Source organism: Myodes glareolus, chromosome 3 (genome assembly GCF_982192425.1).
Source record: "Myodes glareolus chromosome 3, mMyoGla1.1, whole genome shotgun sequence".
NCBI classification, from domain to species: Eukaryota; Metazoa; Chordata; class Mammalia; order Rodentia; family Cricetidae; genus Myodes; species Myodes glareolus.
Window position 1 is genome coordinate 123,020,196 of NC_142028.1, and position 18,379 is coordinate 123,038,574.

Below are 18,379 nucleotides of genomic sequence, written 5' to 3' on the forward strand. Positions count from 1 at the left end.
ACAAATAACTATTGCATTTCAAACATATAATATAACCACATTGAAGATGAAAAAAATAATGAATCCAATGAACTTTTGGACAATTAGTTTAAGATGACCAGTAAGATTTATTCTGAAAGAAAGAATATGAGCCAAGAACAAAATTATGACATACTTTCAAATTGAACAAACATAAGTTTTTTAAAGTGAACCTCTTTCTCATTCTGAGTGCCTCTGCATTTCTTTTCTACTAAGATACATCAATGGTCATCATTAAGTCATTGGCTATAGGCAGGGAGATGCATGGAATGATTAATATAAGCTGTTTCTGGTGTCTCGCACAAAAAGGTATAGGAAATTTCCATCTAAATGCTACGGGAAGCAAGGGAACACAGACAGTTGCTCAAAAAATTAAAAATGAAGCTACTTAAAGAAAATGGGAAAATGAGGAAAGACCTTTACAGATAATAAGGATAGAGATCAACACATACCCTGACTAAATTTGCTTCTCTGTTCCTGGGATAGAACACTGAATAAAAGCAAGTTGTGGAAGAAAATGTTTAATTGCTCCTAGGCTATAGAGTATTACCCAACAAGCCTAGGTAGATGTTTAAAGTAGGAACTTAAAGATGACATGAATTGAAGCAGAGACCATTAAGGGACACAAATTCATTGGGTTATTTCTACAGGCACACACATGGTCATATTCCTTTTGTCTACAATCCAGTGACATCTGCCCGGAAATATCACTGCCAACAATGGACTGGGGACTCCTACATCAATTACCAATCAAGCAAAAGCCCCTATGCACATGCTCACAAGACATTATGGCAAAGACATTTTCTGAAATGGGATTATCTCCTTTCAGGTATGTTTAGATTTGTGTCTAGATGACAATGGAAGTGACAAAATTTACCCTGAAATGTATATACCCTGGTGTGAAGAGACAGAGAAAGTGTGCCCCAAAACTCAACATACACTATTGTGTGTAGGCATCAGAACTGCCTTTTTGGAGGTTCTAATACTGAGTTTCAGTAATGCCCACTAATTATACTAAACATAAAATGAAGTCAAATATTTGGATTCTCAGGCTCCAGACAGTGACTGGAAACATTATCAGAAAATGCATTGTAGGAGTGACTTGTTTTATAACTTTCAGATGTAGTACAACATCCCAAGAGTTCCAAATCTTAGTGATTTTGAGGATAAACTGTATATGCATCACATTATAAAATATTGGAACTTTAGCAGAAAATTCAAATAAACAAACTACTAAGAAGAATTGGAGGTTGGTAGTTTGAGTGCATTTTGAAAATCTCCTATAATGAGAAAAAAAAATGGTACCACTTACCACTTGTTTATAGGAGCAAAAAGAAGATGAATTCAGGTTTAAGCAAGAGCTCTATTATGGGACTAGCTAATATCACCTCTTCTTGTAGGTATCTTATCTAGTGGGGGGAAAAGACTTATGTATATTTATATAGCCTATGCAATTTAAGCATTATATCAAGCCTATAAGGAAGCCCTGGAAGATTTCTGAAATAATATGTTTACTGAATCCAAGTTAACAGAAGGGATAGGAATCTTCCTGACTTTGGACATCAGAAAAAAAAAATGCCATTATCCTGACATTTCTCAAGGTATAAAAAGAAGACCAAAATTGATAACAGCTCAAATATTAGGAATTGGGACTAGACAGTTTAGTAGATTGAGATCAGCCTTGGTCTTGAGAAAAATGTAGAGTGGGGATTGTGATAAAGAATATCTAGGAACAATGTTGAACAGCAAGAAAAGTAATGTACAGCAAAATAGTACTAGAAACATTGGAGGTGGGGTTGGCTACAGCCATTCTCAGGCAAATGATGTATCATAAACCTTAGATTATGACAGTACCATAGAGAACTCATGAGTTGGATATGGTGTGTTGTCAGTCTCAAAGTTTTCTTTTTATATATAAAAGTGCCAATCTTTGTGCCTCAAAGAGGAAATGGTGAGAAAAGAAAAACACATGTGCTTGACATGTTTCAGAGGACAAGGAATTAAAAGACTAAAGACATGTATTTCTAGTTCTAGATATGTGAGAAACTGAGGCAGATATGAGCTTGATCATCAGAGTTGGTTGAAACTATCCTGAGTCACATACAAAAAAGTAAAATAACTTTTCCTGTGGTTTTCCCATAATGCTCTTAACCCCTCTCCATTGTTCATATCATCCCTCCTGTCCCTTCAACTGAATTCCAAGAACTCAGCCCAGTGGTTGACTATGAGTCACTGCATCTGCTTCCATCAGTTACTAGATGTAGATTCTATGATGACAATTAGGGTAGTCAATAATATGATTATAGGTGAAGGCCATCAGACACCCTCTCCACTACTGCTAGGAGTCTTAGCTGGGGTATTCCTTGTAGGTTCCTGAGAATTTATCTAACATCAGGTTACTCTCTAATCCCATTATGGCTCTGTCTATCAAGATATCTCTTTTATTGCTCTCCGCCTCCATCTCTTCCTTCAAAGCAGTCTTCTTGATCCTTCATGTTGTCATTCCCCCCTCTTCTCACTCCTACTTCCTCTCCCAGTTTACCCAGGAGATCTTAACTACTTTTCTTCCTGAGCCCCCCATGTGTGTACCTCTTATTGACTTCCTTTTTACCTAACTTCTCTGGGATTATGGATTGCAACTTGGTTATCCTTTGCTTTACATTTAATATTCCCTTATGAGTGAGTACATGCTGTTTTTGTCTTTTGAGGTCTGGATTACCTCAAACAGGATGCTTCTTTTTTCTAGTTCCATCCATTTGCCTTCAAATTTCATGATGTCATTGTTTTTTACTTTGAGTAATACTCAATTGTGTAAGTGTACCACATTTTCTTCATCTATTCTTCAGTTGAGGGTCATTCAGGCTGTTCTCAGGTTCTGGCTATTACAAATAATGCTGGTATGAACGTAGTTCAACAAATGTCCTTGTGTATGATTGTGTATCCTTTGGGTATATGAACAAGAGTGGTATTGGTGGGTCTTGAGGTAGATAGATTAGCAATTTTCTGAGAAACTATCATTCTGATTTTCAAAGTGGCTGTACAAGTTTGAACTCCCACTAGAAATGGAGGAGTGTTCTCCTTACTCCACATCTTCTCCAGCATAAACTGACATTAGTGGTTTTGATCTTAGCCATTCTGCCTGGTGTAAGATGGTATCTCAGAGTTGTTTTGGTTTACATTTCCCTGATGGCAAAGGATGTTGAACAATTCCTTAAACATTTTTCAGCTATTTGAGATGTTGGGCTTGTTGGGGGAAAACCACAGAGACAGCTGACTGGAGCTAGTGGGAGTTCATTGATAATGGACTGACAGCTGGGGAACCTGCATGGGACCAACTAGACCCACTGAACGTGGGTGATAGTGGCTTGATCTGTTGAGGCGGGGGGATGAAAGTGGCACCAGGACCTATCCCAGGAGAATGAACTGGTATTTTGGAACACATTCCCTTTGGTGGGATGCCTTGCTCTGCATTGATATGGGAGAGGAGGCTTGGAAGTGAATGGGGGGTCAGAAGAGTGTGAGGTGCTGGATGGGAGGAGAGGAAAGGGGAACTGGGATTGGTATGTAAAATGAAAAGCATTTTTAATAATAAAAATGAAAAAGTAAAACAATAAAAAACATTGAGAATAGTTATAATTCTATAGGACTTGAGGATCTCCAAATTGGTTATTCCTATGCAAACTATAAAACATGATTACATTAGCTACTTTTTTCACTAATGTAACTTAAAACTTTACCAGAAACAATTTAAAGGAGGCAGGACTCTTTTGTTCATGCTTTAGGGGTATAATCTATCCGGTGAGGCAGAGAAGGCGTGGTAGTCCAAGGAATTTTCAGAAATCAACAGCAGCTTCCTTTAATCTCAGGATAGCAGAAAGCAAAGAAAAAGGAATACTGGAACCTATTTGTATTTCTTTTTCACTTTTTACCTTGACTCCAGCCTTTGAGCTGGCGTCATACACATTCAAGCTGGATAATCTCCTTTTAGCTAATCTCTTTGGAACTGCCACAAACAAACACAAAAGAAGTCTATCATTAATGCAGGCATCTGTAGCTTCTGACATTGCAATAGGATGTTATTATGGGCAAAACACAAGGCCAAAAACCCCACAATCAAGACTTCAAATTTTGCAAAAATAAAAATACAACTTCTACTAATGCTAAAGTAACATTGAGGTTTTTATCTTGGACTGCATGTGGCCACCACCAGGTTTGAGACATATCTGATTGACAACTATTATTCTCTGACTAAGCATTTTTTAATCCAATCAAGTTAGCAATTTAAATTAATTTTCACTTTTATTATGACCATTTATTAATAAAAGTTGTACTTCAATGCTTGAAAAGTAGCCTAAGTTTAATACAACCAGAGGGTCAACATCACTTTTATATGATACAATATATCCAAATATTCTCTATGCAAGAAAATTCCAAGACATATATTAATATTTATCTACCTGAAAATGCTCAGAAGATGCTGTTTCATTTTAACACAAACAGCAGTACCATTGTTATTTATGAGAAGAGATTTGAAAGCATCTCAGGCCTAATTCATCTCTTCTAGATATTGTTGAAAAAACATCAGCCAGATTGAGAAAAGGCCCCATGTGACCTTTCTTTCAAACTATTAATCCTCCATTCTTTTCTTATGAATTAGAAATATCCTGATCCTTGGCAGAGGGGAGGATATAAGGGACTGAGAGAAACAGTGGGGGAGTGACAGAGGAAAAGAGAGACATGACTTGTAGATTATCTAAATAAAACAACCAGTAAACAAATAGAAACCATGAGACAGACTCTCACTCCAATCTAAGCTATTTAGTGTTCTCCCAGAAGCTATCTAATTTCTAGTTAAAATTCTAAGATGTGAAAATCACTACACAAAAATGTGCCCATATAGTGGCAGAAGAGATACCCTGATGCCACTGATGTCTCCATCTGTTACAAGGCACAGAGAATAGCCATTTCAAGTGCATCCTTCTTTTTATATAAATTGTCTCTGCTTTTAGTATTATTTGTTCACTTCACTACAAACAGGAAATTTAGTCTTTGTCTTGTTTCTGTTGCTTATTGAAGTTTTGAACCTTAAGCTCTAGTGTGAGTCATATATAGTTTAAATTTTGCCACCATCGACCTCAAATATAAAAAAAGCACATCTTTAATGGGATGAATAATAGATTTTCCTCAAGTGTGTAAGAGAAAGTATAACATGGAAACACAAGAGAAGTTGCAGTTCTCTCTTCCAGTTTGAAGAAACTTCTCAGAGGAAAAATGATAAGAAATGACTTCTATCCAAAAAGTCTCAACATCCTGCCCGAGGCGACACATAGCAACACTGAGGATCATGGATCAGAAACAGCAGGTATTTAGAGTGATTTTTTTTTCTGAGCCTCCTCACTTTTTAGACTTTAAAGACATCAGTGTTCACTTACCACATTTCTCACATGGGACACAATTCCTTTTCCATAAAGTATAATGCAGTTTGGGGAAGACAATAATACAGTAACCTAGCATGCTGGCCATGGACAAAGTCTATCTTTTAAGCTAACAGTGAAAAAATTGGAAGTTGCTCCAATACCAAGTCATTGTTTTAGAATTCAATTTCTCCTCTGGAAATCTATTTTCACTAAGGAAAGAAAAGCTGTTTGAGAAATATGGAAGGGCTTCATAGAATTTCCCCCTCTCTCTACCTGTCCTCTCTCTCCCTCCCTCTCTCTCTCTCTCTTTCTCTCTCTCTCTCTCTCAGAAGGCAATTTGTGTAGAGGCTGAAATAAAAGAAACTTAACAGATGAAGTCTGTGGTCAATGCCTGTGGACATCATTGAGGAGTTAATGAAATTTCTGTGCCTGGAACCGATTATTAGGCAACAGCTGAGATTGGAAAAAGATTAAGCTCCTGAATTGCTGGCAGAACCAAAGGAAGGAGTCTAAAGTCAGCATTCATCATGCCCCACAGAAGATGAACAATTCAGAAAAGAGAACTGGGTGATTTGTTCTGAGCTCTTAAGCCATTCTACTCTGTTCCCTTCTGACCTAGATGGGTTGTCATTGTTTCTCCTGCCACGGTCTCACGCTCTTCTTGCTCTAAGACTCTCACTAGCTCCCCAGTGCTCATACATTCACCGAGGATGAGCCTTTATCAATTCCCTTGTCACTGGGTATACAACTTTCACTATGTATACAAATTGTTATGGGGGAACATTTATCAGTCTTTCATATGCTGGACATTTATTGAATGATCTATGCTTCTGCATCTTGTACAATCTGCAAACAATCCTTCCATAGATCTTCACTAATGATGACAGAAAGAATATTTTTGATTGACTATCCACTGCAATGCATGAGCTTGGGCTGATGCCCTGATTAGTTAGAAATATTTTCTGTTTGAGGAATAAATTTAGTCTAAGGGCAATACTAAAAAATTAAGATAAAACTCATTTTTATATAGAACTCTTATGTAATCTTCTCATCACTTTACGTGTTGTGTTTCTTAAGTATCAGGATTCATAAAACTACCTTCTTGAACAATCATATGTTTTTATTATAAACAATTTGTAAATGACTCTATAGCTGTATCCCAAGGTTCACATATGTATAGACTATTTTTCCGAGAGCTAGTGAGTAGGAAAGTAGAGATGTATTTGTTTGACTGCTCAGTTTCTACTGTAGCCTAAAGTGGAAATGAGAGGAGGACCATGGAAAGGAATTGTAGTTGAATGTCTCTACAGCAATTTCTGAACAAGAGTTATTAAAAATGTAGGCAAAGAGTGAAGATTGAAAGGGGAAAATAGTGATTGAAATGACAAGAGCCCTTTAAAGATTATCCTATGGCTGGGTACAGATTATACTGAGTGTTGTCAGCAAAGACACTAATACTCAGCTCTAGAAAATAAGATTATATGAAGATCCAGCATGATGCACCTTATAGAAAAGTAAGTTTTCGTTTAAATTACTGGAATAAACTCTCATCTTGATAAAATTTCCTCCTGTTTCACAAAAAGAGTAATAAATCCCATATCCTTAATTCTTTAAGCTAATGATTACAAATCACACTGGTTGTCTGTCACAACCAGAATCACTAGCTGCTCTCCAACATGATTTCGGCTATTTTCTTAAGTCTGTATAACAAAGGCTTACACAGGATCGACTAGGAGTGTTCCCTCTCCCTTTAGCTTCAGATACACTGGGTACAAGTCAACTGCCTTACACTGATTTTTTTATTAAACTTGTTTGTGCAATAAAATGCTTTAGACACAGAGTAGTTTTCTGCCCTCAATATTTCCTAATTAATTTGCCTATCTGGGAGCAGAAGCTTGCCAGTCCTTTGAAAAAGAGATTGACTAGTTTCTTTGCTTCATAACTGACTCTATAAGCAAAAATTCAATTAGACTGGAGACCACAAATCCTGTCCAGTGTTAAAGTCTTCCGGATTTTCCTACATCAAAATGTTACATATATTTTTTATCAGACATTTTATCCATTTGTGATGCTGTGAAATTAGCTGAGATAATATACTTCATATAGAACAAATACTCATTCCTCACAATTCTGGAAATCTTGATTTCAAGAACTTGCTTGAAAGTTTGGTGCTGACAAGAGTCAAGTCTCTACCTCAAGAAGGTGCACAATAGTTTTATCCTTTGGGGTTAACATACACTGCTTTCACATGGTAGATTAAGGTAAAGGCAAAAAAATATTCTCTTCTTCTATAAGCCCATCCATTCTATTGGATCCCTCTTAATTTACTCACCATCCAAAATCCTATCCCTCAACACTGCTAGACAAGTCATTAAGTTGAATGGGTAGATATCATTATTCAAGACTCAATATCAAGTAAATATAATAGTTTCGTAAATACAACCTAAGAAGTACTGAAATTGATGTTCCTAACACACTATGGAACAGAAATTGTCTATAAAAAACACAGAGTATAATGTTTGTATACTAAAAAATCTTATGTTCTTACATTACTGTATTTCTTTCTAGCAGCATAAAGCCAACAAACCACTTTTTCCATTGTAGAAATAATTTCCAACAGTTGTTAAAGCCAATATTGAAAATTACAAAACCCACCTTAAGACAAGATTTAGTCTCAACAATGAATTTAAACTGTTCTTTCTATGCCAGAAAACAGCATCAGCCTAAAGAGGAGGGAGGACACTTCCTCCAGGGGAGTGTGGAGAAGGTATCACCGCAGTACAGGCCATGAAAAGTGTTTTTGATCATTGAACAAAGGTGTCACTATCACAAGAAACGATACTGGGACAGTGAGCCCGTGTCCTGGCCACAGGATTAGGCAGCAGCTGCAGGGGCCGGCTCCAGTACAAAGGGAGCACCAGGTTTCCTCTCCAAAGCTGACACTGTTGTTCCTTTTTGATCACCAAATGGATATACCTCCTGCAAAGAGAAAAGGCATCTTATAGACTTTTCTCACAGTTGTCCATATGCCTGCCTGTGCTCAGGCCTACCTCCCCACAAGCCCCTGCAGAGTCTCTTTCACAGTGTGTGAGCTTTCAAATGGACGTGGTATCTTGCTCTAGCCCACAAGGCATTACACAATCAAGAGAGAGCAGTTATGGAGGTAAATATATTTTTCTGGGGATCTTTTTGTCATTTCTTCTATTTACCAATAGTCATCAATTGAATGACATGCTCTTTTCTGAGCAGCAAAGTATATAACTTTGACTTTTGAGCAGCTCAGACGTGTGAGAGAAAGTGATGCAATACTGATCTAGTTCCAGTGAGTTTCGGGTTCCATATAAATGTAGTGTCTTGAGTGATATGGGAAAGTAGAGTTCACCATTAGTGATAAAATTAAAAGGGAAACAAAGATTGGATAATAGCAAGGGTTTTGGTGTTTTATACTTCTGGGAGGTACTGATTTTGAATACTCTACCAGTGCTGGCTTCAGTATTAAGAACAGATTAGATGTGATGTCTGATCCAATGCAGTGAGAAAGACAATATGTGAGATAATGTCAGATAGCAATTTAGGCTCTGAGAAAAGTAAATCATGTTAACATAATATTGAAATGAGTGTGTCAAGAGAAGATCATTCAGAGATTTGACATTTAAATTAACGTTTAAGGAAGTCTGGATGTCACCTAGGAAAATTCATGAAGAAGAACTTGGCTCAAATATATGTCCCATAATCATGTATAATAACATATTATTGTTTATTGACCTAGAGTGGAGTTTTTAAAAAAATAAGTTTTCTCTCTCATCCTATGGGAGATTGATACCACCAGGATGATAACTTATGTCCCCACATATAATTTTCATTTGTTCATCAGACCATTCTACCCAAGTGTCCATGGGCTGATTAGAGGCAATGAAATATCATGATGAGGAATTGAAAGGGCCCACTTAGTGAAATAAAGAGCTAATGATATTTCTTGGCTTTTTCTCAACTTCTCTGCATTGGTTTCCCAAGTCTTTTTTAGATTTTCAATAGTCTGGCACTCCTATTCCAGTCTTCCATTCTTCCAGTTTTGCTTGCAGAAGTGTTGGATCAGCATTACAGTCTGCAACCTCTATCTTCTTCTGCTTCCAACACCAAATACATCTTTCATATGTATTATCTATTCTTAGCTCCTTAGGGGAAGTACATAAACATAACTGTGAGCAGAAGTTACTCAGTGGGGAGCCTGCCTTGGGAGAATCAAACTAGAAAATGATAGATGAATTCAAAAGACTACAAAGCAGTGTAATATGCACAAAAGAACCATAAAATAATTTAGATAAATAAAATTGGAGGTACTGAGGGAAGAAGAATGGCTCTGGGGCCAAGAGATAGAAATGTAAAATCTAGAATAAGTAGCTCATAGTTTGTAAAAAGGCATGGGTCCTAGGTTCATGATAGAGCACAGAATTTAGTGAAGATGGATCTTCCAGTAGTGGGTTTTCTATGAATAGCCCTACAGTTAAATACTGATGAGATAATTAAAAATATCTGTCAGAATACAGTGATTATAAATCCTGAACACTAAATAAAATTTGTACACATCTCCATTATAAGATTATACAGATTTTTATACTGTCATATTCTTGTCATTTCTAGTTTTATATAAACTGAATTTCTTAAGGTTCTCAATCTCCTTTACTCATTCTCTCATTTGAATCACTGATTTTATATAACTCTAATCTTTGGAAGATACTTTTATGTTCAATACATAATCTTGCTAATAGACAGCTTGTGAAGCTACCTTTAGCATTGTTCAACTCTTGAAGACCATTGGAATTACAGGGAAGAATTCTTACCATAATAAAGAAGTTGAGACAAAAATAAAAAGAAGAGAAAAAATTGTACAAAGAAATCTTACCTCGTAATGTCATAGTCATAAGGACATGGCAAAAATTTCTTAGTATTGTAACACAGATATCACTTTTATCTTTTATGGATGTTCATAGGGGACTTTATGTAAGATAGGCAGTGTTAAGTTTCTGTAAATAAAACTGAAAGAACAGCGAGAAAGTACACAAACTAAGAACAAAATTGAAATCTATAAGCAATTTAAATATTTCTATGTTGAGAATATTTAGGCAGATAATTAATTCAAAGTACAGTTAAGAAATGAGACACAGAGATCTAGATGGGAAATTCACAGCAATATGAAGTCAAAAAATACATATATATGTGTATATATACAAACATTTGTGTAAATATATTTATTTGTTGTGAGACACCCCCCTTGTCCAGCAAGCAAGGACGATCACGAAATCGAGAATCCTTCCCAAATCACAACTTTAATGGAGCACTTGGTTGAAAGGTGAATGGGGGCTCGGATGCTGATTGGTTAATGCCATTCTGTTAGGGCCCTCAGGACAGGACAGGGAACCAAGGTTCTGATATGCAAAACACAAGCCCCAGGCTCTCTGGCCCGCACAGCAGCATCAAAGGATCTGTATACCTCCAGGCTGTAGGACCGCTGGCACCATCTCGCCATGGCGATGTCCTGACAGTCCCTTATAATTTGTGTGTGTGTTTTGTTTTCAAAACTGATACTTTCATATTCTGGATTAGAGTACCTAAATATTCTAGCATGTGATGTACTATACAGAACCAGTGACTACAGTTAGAGTTGATCATCCAACAAAGTCATTTGATTTTGAGTATAGTTTTTGTAGAGAAAAATTAAAATAAATATAATTTAAAAAGTAATAAACAATAAAATAAATAAATAAAATAAAAATAAATAAGCAAGAGAAGGAGAAGAAGAACAAAAATGCCATCCATGGATGATAACACTCAGACAATAAGTAGCTGAATAACCTAAATACATAACGAGACTCTGGAAAATCAAGTGATATCTAAGGCCAACAACTAAAAATTCATGTGCTATCATTGATATCACTTAGAATTCAGAGCTGTGAGGCACATTCCGCTGGTCAGAATGACCTAAATGAAATAAATAGTATAAATAAATGCATAAACATTGTTTATATTGAGTTATGAAAATCTAAAACAGAAGTTTTTGACATATGCACAACTTCATGGTACCAGAAATAGCAGCATCATACCCAACATAAGATTCTAACTTAACACCTTATAAGATCATCAAACAACCTTACTAAAGAATAGATGACAGAGTTGAAGATCTAAAACATATAACTGTGTTATATACCACATCCTAGATTGTGGGATGTATTTCTGAGGTTGAAAGTAAAGTGTTGTGGTTAAAGTTGAAGGATAATGTCTAAAAGATGCATGCCTGTTTTCACATCACTTGGGAGACAAGGGCATGGGGATCTCAATTCCAATGAAAAACTTGTCTATTCTGTAGAGCCAATAGTATTCTAGACTACCTTGGCTATATAATTAAACCCAGTCTTTAAAATGTGAAGTTTAGGTAAAACATAATAATGTTGATTGAATAATAAAAGAAGACAGTTCATGAAATGTGTCAGTGAAATTGTTACTGGCAAAAAAATTTAAAAGAAAAAGCAGAAATTAAGACAGAAGCCAGACCCTACAGTTATCTCTCAATTTAGACTTCCAATGAGATTTTTTCCCCACTCTTCCTGGTATTATTTACTTCTCTTCCTATGGCAATCAATTCTCAACAACAATCCTATTCTTCTTCCTCATCACTCTTCATGTTCCTCCTATTCCCCCATCTTCCTTTTTCTCCTCTTGAATTACTCACCTCCATCTTCTTTCTGCCTCTTATCAGAGGCCTCTCTCCCTCTTCATTATCTCTATTCCCATCACCCTTCTTTTTCCTTCTCTTTTTTTCTTTCTTTAATTCTTATTCCACAATTATTTTGACTGTCTCTGTTATATAACCCAGGCTGTTAGAAACTTGAAAATCTTTTTCCTCAGTCTCTCAAATGCCAAGCCTAGAAATATGCGCTATCACATTTCCTTTTGATCTGATAAGTGCCCCTAATCTAAGCATTTGCTTTGCTGTTTCTAGTAGAAATATTAAAGGAAGGAAGAACTCTCAACTTTATGTAGCTAATGTATTTTATTGTTTTTCTGTTGTTCTTCCCCCTTGCACTCATTTTCCTTTCTTTTAGGTAGAAAACACATTATTTAAAGTATTGATTGATCTTTAAAGAAGAATCTGAACCAGATAAACCTCGCTTTATGATTCATGACATGAACTTGTGATTCTATAGTAAAGATACCCAACAATTAAGTCATCTTGTGAGTACCCATCCAAATAGACCCACAAGATATTGTTGGCTAATTCTTTTTGGCTTCAACTACAGCAGTGCTTCATGAAGGTGTTCTGCTCTGAAGCAGCGCTGAGATCAGTTTGTGCAACACCGATCTCTTTTTACCCCTATGAAGAAAGAAATGCAGAAGATAGTAGAGTAGCAAGAAAAGATGGGGCTGTTACTAGAACACTTGAGTACTTAGGCTTCCAATCTTTCTCTGCAAATGGCATAGAAGTACCAATGGGTAACTAGGAAAATTCAGATTTTTTTATAGATACTGTGAAACAATGTTTTACCATGGGAGTCATTATGTTGCAACTGGTACTAACTTGATTAGTATTATTTTTGCCCTTTAGGGCCTTCAAGTTGGATGACAGAGGCCCTGGCATTTGAATGTGTACTGAAAACTACAAGATTTCCTTATTATACACCCTAAATACATTTCTAAATACAGCCTGTATTTAGATTTGACATGTCTGTGAGTCTGTCATAGCTGCCTGTCAGGCAAACCAAAGTAGGTATTCGTTACTGAGTACTGTAAATGATACTGTCTGATCAGGAAATATTGAAATTTTTCAAACTAATTTGGTATTATTTACTATAAAGTGGAAGATTTGTAAACTAGAGTCTATTATAAAGCATTTACTTAAATAATTTTAAAAATAGTTCTGAAAATACATCCCAAATCAGAAAAAAGAGACATAGAGTCATGAGACAGAAACTGCTTGGTGATGTGATAGGAAATGGGCCTTTCAATAGTTACATGTGCTTACCTTAAATTAAATATTGCTAAAAGAACTTTCATTTTCTCTAACAATTCTGTGAACATACCACAAAATTGTATAAACAGGTTGCAATTGGATTAAACTCTAGTATAACATTATCAACACACAAAGTGAAAAATTTTCCTTTCCAAATTTTTCAACAGACTGCCCCCACCCCTGCCAAGCATAGTTTGCAAGCAACAGCTAAATATGGAATTCTGATTATGGCAACTTTATGCAGCCTTGCATTAGCAGTAATGCTGGCCACATACCCTGGGTACCATGCTGAGTTATTACACAAATCATCTCATATCCCTCAGCATCCACATACTATGGTATTATATCATCATAATCTTATGCAGACATAAGGAAAAAAGACCTGAACCACAGATATATAATATGATAAATTTTACAAGGCTTTAAAGCTGCAGAAACTGGATTTGAACTCCAAACGGCAACATTCTGAAGCTTTCTCATCCCGTTTATTTTCATTATCTCTTAAATCTACGATCACTTCAATCTAATTTTCAGAAAGGTGTTGGGTTTGTTTGTATTGATTTATTCTTGGACTACTAAACATTGTTTCCAGATTTCATAGGACACAACCATATTCTAGGTCTGGGGGACAGTAAAGCCTATGTTGATTTAGAAGTTCAAGGTGAAGAAGAAGCAGAGTAATGACATCTTTTCCCCTGCACATTTGAAGGTGTACAACAGGTCCCTCAATACAGAAATTGCAATAAGGTCTGTATTTGTGAGTTTTCATGACATTGTTACCAATTCCCTGCCATAAAGAAACTTAAGGTAGGAAGGTTACAATTTGCTGTTCAGTTTAAAGGAATTATGGGGAAGCATATTAATATTAACCTGAGGCTAGTTATCTCCTGTGCTCATATGGGAAGTAGAGAGTATTGGATGTGAGTGCTAATTTGCTTTGCTTTTTATTTACTAATTTTTAATTGGTTTCAGGCCTCTCATCCACAGAATAGAAATATCCATATTTTCTGTGGATCGGTCCCCCACAATTAACCCAGTCTAGAAACACTCTCACAGATATAGGCAGAGGTTTGTCTCCTGTAACATGAGGGGCCGGCTTGTTGGGTTTCTGTCCCACCAAGTACCCCACAACCGGCAAGTCCCAGAGAAAATCAATCACACAGAGATCTCTATAAGATTATAAACTGATTGACCCATTAGATCAGGCTACTTATTAGCTCTTATAACTTACGTTACCCCATTATCCTTATCTACGTTAGCACATGGCTCAGTCCCTTTTCCAGCGGGGCAGCTTACATCTTTCCTCTCCGGTGGTCTGGGCAGAACTGCAGAGGGAGCTTTCTGCTTGCTAGAATACTCCCAGTCTCTTTGCTCCACCCCTACTTCCTGTCTGGCTTTCCCGCCTATACTGCCTGCCTGGCCAATCAGCGTTTTATTAAAATATGATTGACAGAATACAGACAATTCTCCCACACCAGTCTCCAGTGAGTTTTAGATTCTGATGCCTTGATAATTTACACAAGATGACTGATTTGCTATAGATAATTCTAAACAGAGTATCTGCGTGTTGGAGTAAACGGTATCACAGAAGTATTTCTTCCTTTCAATTCACATGTATAATGACAGTACCATGAAAAACTGGTGTCTGAATTTGATCCTGATGTCTTGTGAATTATAGTAAGACTAAAAGGTGTGACATTTCATAAATACAGCCTGCTCAGTCTGTGTAATGTTACTGAAATGCATATTTTCAGGGCTGAGCATCTGGTAAAAAGAGACCATGAATTTGAAAAAGAGAAAGGAATGGTATATGGGAAGGTTTGGGGGAGAAGAGGGAAAGGGAAAAACATGCAATTATATAATAATATCTCAAATTAAGAGAAATAATTAATAATAAAATTTGGCATTTCACTGACAGCTGTTACAGCCTCCAGGAACAACTCAGTTTTGGCAAAGAGATGGATGACAATGTTTATTCACTTGCAAAAAGAATGGAAAGATGGTAGAAGATGTTGAAAAGGAAATATGCAAATAGGAGCTTCACGACTGAATAACTACAAAGAATGAAAGGGAAAACTCTGGAGCCTTTCCAACTCCATTCCTTCCTGTTGCCATCAAGTGATGGAGATTTGTTGAACATGACACCTGGCTGCTCTGCAATTTAGATTTGAATGGAGAGACAAAAGAAAGAACTAATTGTTTCCCTTGCAGTTGAGTTTAATTTGGTGCATTTTTAATGAGACTCTAAGGGTACAAAGAATCAGTGTCTGCATGGGCAGTACCTGACAGCAGGTTGCTGTGTCAGGGAAAGGGATTATTATGGAAGCCACTAAGGCCACATTGGCATCATCGCAACATTCACACAGATAATAATGGCAAATGCCAATCTCGGTGCCAAAAGTGACTCTTCAGATCAAAGGCACTTAGCAAGATGCACTTAGCATATGAGCTCAGGACCCAATAAATGACAACTGGGATTCTAATGTAGCAGAAATAAAATCTTCTTGAAGAGCCATGTTGAATATAACTGAGGGTCTTTTATGTGGCTTGAGTGCACACAGCCACAGACTACAAGGTCTGTAATTTTTGCTCTCCCAGTTAACTCTCTTGCTTCATATCCATTTTTAAATATGGAAATGACAGTTTGGTAGGGCTGAAGCATTTTCCCAACTTACAAAGCTATCCAGCAAGAGAACCATGCAGCAAAACTGGTATAGTTCCAAGCTGAAGAAGATGCTTCAACCTCAAAATGTCCTTGAATGTCAATCCTTTCTGCCTTCTAGAGTAAGTAGTTAGTGGTTGTTGAGAGAAGGCTATGATTTTCTTCAGTGTTGTTGGCTTTGGTAAGTTACTCCTGTTTCACTAATTAGCTCCCAATCAACACTATGGCTGGAAAGGCTAATAAATCTCAGTGCACCACACAGAAATAGAAAGAATGTAAGAGCAAAACTTATTCAGAAGATCTGTTCCTGTCAGAGAGAGGGAGATAAGTAAAAAGAATGAGTAAATTTTTCTAAATAAATACCTGAAATTTTCAAAGTTTAAAAGTCAAAAACTATATATATATATATATATATATATATATATATATATATCCAATTCCAGAGAGAATTAATAGAAAGTTTATATAAATTATTAATGTAATTTATCTGCAGATATTGTTTGGGGTATAATTAAACATGTCTATTGCATTTTATCATAAATCAAGTCATTGAGTACTTTGATAACAGCTTTTTATTCGAGGAATTCAGAGCCAGTAGCAGGAGAAATCTTAGTACACAAGACTAAACTAGTTGTACGAAGAACCATTTACAAAACTATGTAGATAAGTCTATGGAATATCCAGAAGAAACCAACTGGTCTAACTTGTTTGTTCCTTCCTTGTAAAACAGAATGTTTCTACCAAAAACCAATCTAAGTAATGTTGAGTATTAAAAATAAATTGGCTAATACAACTTCTCAAATGTTCCAAGTAGGTAGTGCAAAGAGAGGAAATTGGGTAGCTACCAAAGCACTTTTTTTAGTGTGCTTATTCAAATAAAAATAGATGTTTCATGTGGAAAACACATTGCAGTGGATTGCTGTGATGTCTAAGCATGTGGGAAGGTGGTAAGCTTTTAATGGTACAACAGTCTTCACATGCTTTTCACTGTCTTGAGTGTTTTTCAACAAGTAGCAAGAATGCAGCCCAATTGATTTCTCTCTGAACAAAGCTGATTTTTCTTGGAAGAGAAATAAATCCTGCTGGCCTTTACCACGACGCTGCAGAGATCACACAAATTCTCTAACCCACTTCCCTGTCTTTGCCCTGACTGGCCTTTAAAGTGATCACTTTCTAAATGCTAAATAGTATGTTTTAAATTTTTATTGTTAAACAGAATAGATAAAAATTATAATAAATAAATGTTAATGAGTCAGACTAGGAAAGCAGCATTGAATCCACTAGCAGGGACAAATAGAGAATTTTCTCAGCCCCCGGGAGGCTTGACTGTCTCTACTTTCTAATTTTTCACTTTACCCAAAGGTAAGTACCACCAATATTCTTACAATAATCCCTCCATAAAGGTTTAATAATACTTTGCCACTAGCTTTTTTTTTTTAGTATCATGGTTGCATTTTAATATATGTATATTAATTATTGTTGAATTTACAATTGCCCCAGCTTGGACCTCTTTTCCTTATAATATATCCACTGAGCAGTACATGGATTTAATTGTTTCTAACAATTTGGCTTTTATTTATTTCATGGTCATATGCAGATAATTACCTGTCTTAGATCTGAAAATTGACAGCAAGACTAGCCGAGAACCATAATTATCCTCATATCCAGTCCCTAGAAAGTGGTTAGGAGTTGCTGGGTATTTTCACTGTGACACCCTGAATGTTAATGTACTTTTTGTCTGAGATGTTCTTACATTTTGGAATTTAGTGCCTGAGTTCACACACACATTCACATAATAAACACTGATATTCAGATTATTTCTATTTTTAATTTAGATAGAATGGTTCCTTAAAAGATATTCACTTCTATCTACTGCTTTACTAACTAGTGGTACATTCCAAATGAGAAAGTAAGAATAAAGTCAGAGTAAATATTTAACTTTTTATCTGGATTTCAAGATGGATATTTAACTCCATCTCTTTTCTTCTATATATGATCAAGTCAATTTGATTTCTCCTTTTGTTTTGGTTTGCTTTAAGTGTCATCAGGAATTCATGTACTTAAACACATTTGATAGATTTCAGTTGACAGTTATTGTGAAATTCAATTGTCTCAACTTTGACCAGTAAATTATCTGAAGCATTTCTCTTTTTTATGACATCACAATCAAGTGTCATTTCTGATATTCTCAAATCTCTAAGTTTCAGAGTTCATAAAGAAAGACTTTTTCCTGCTCCTTGACTTCTCCTCTTTCTTCTTGAAACTTCTTCCTGCTTT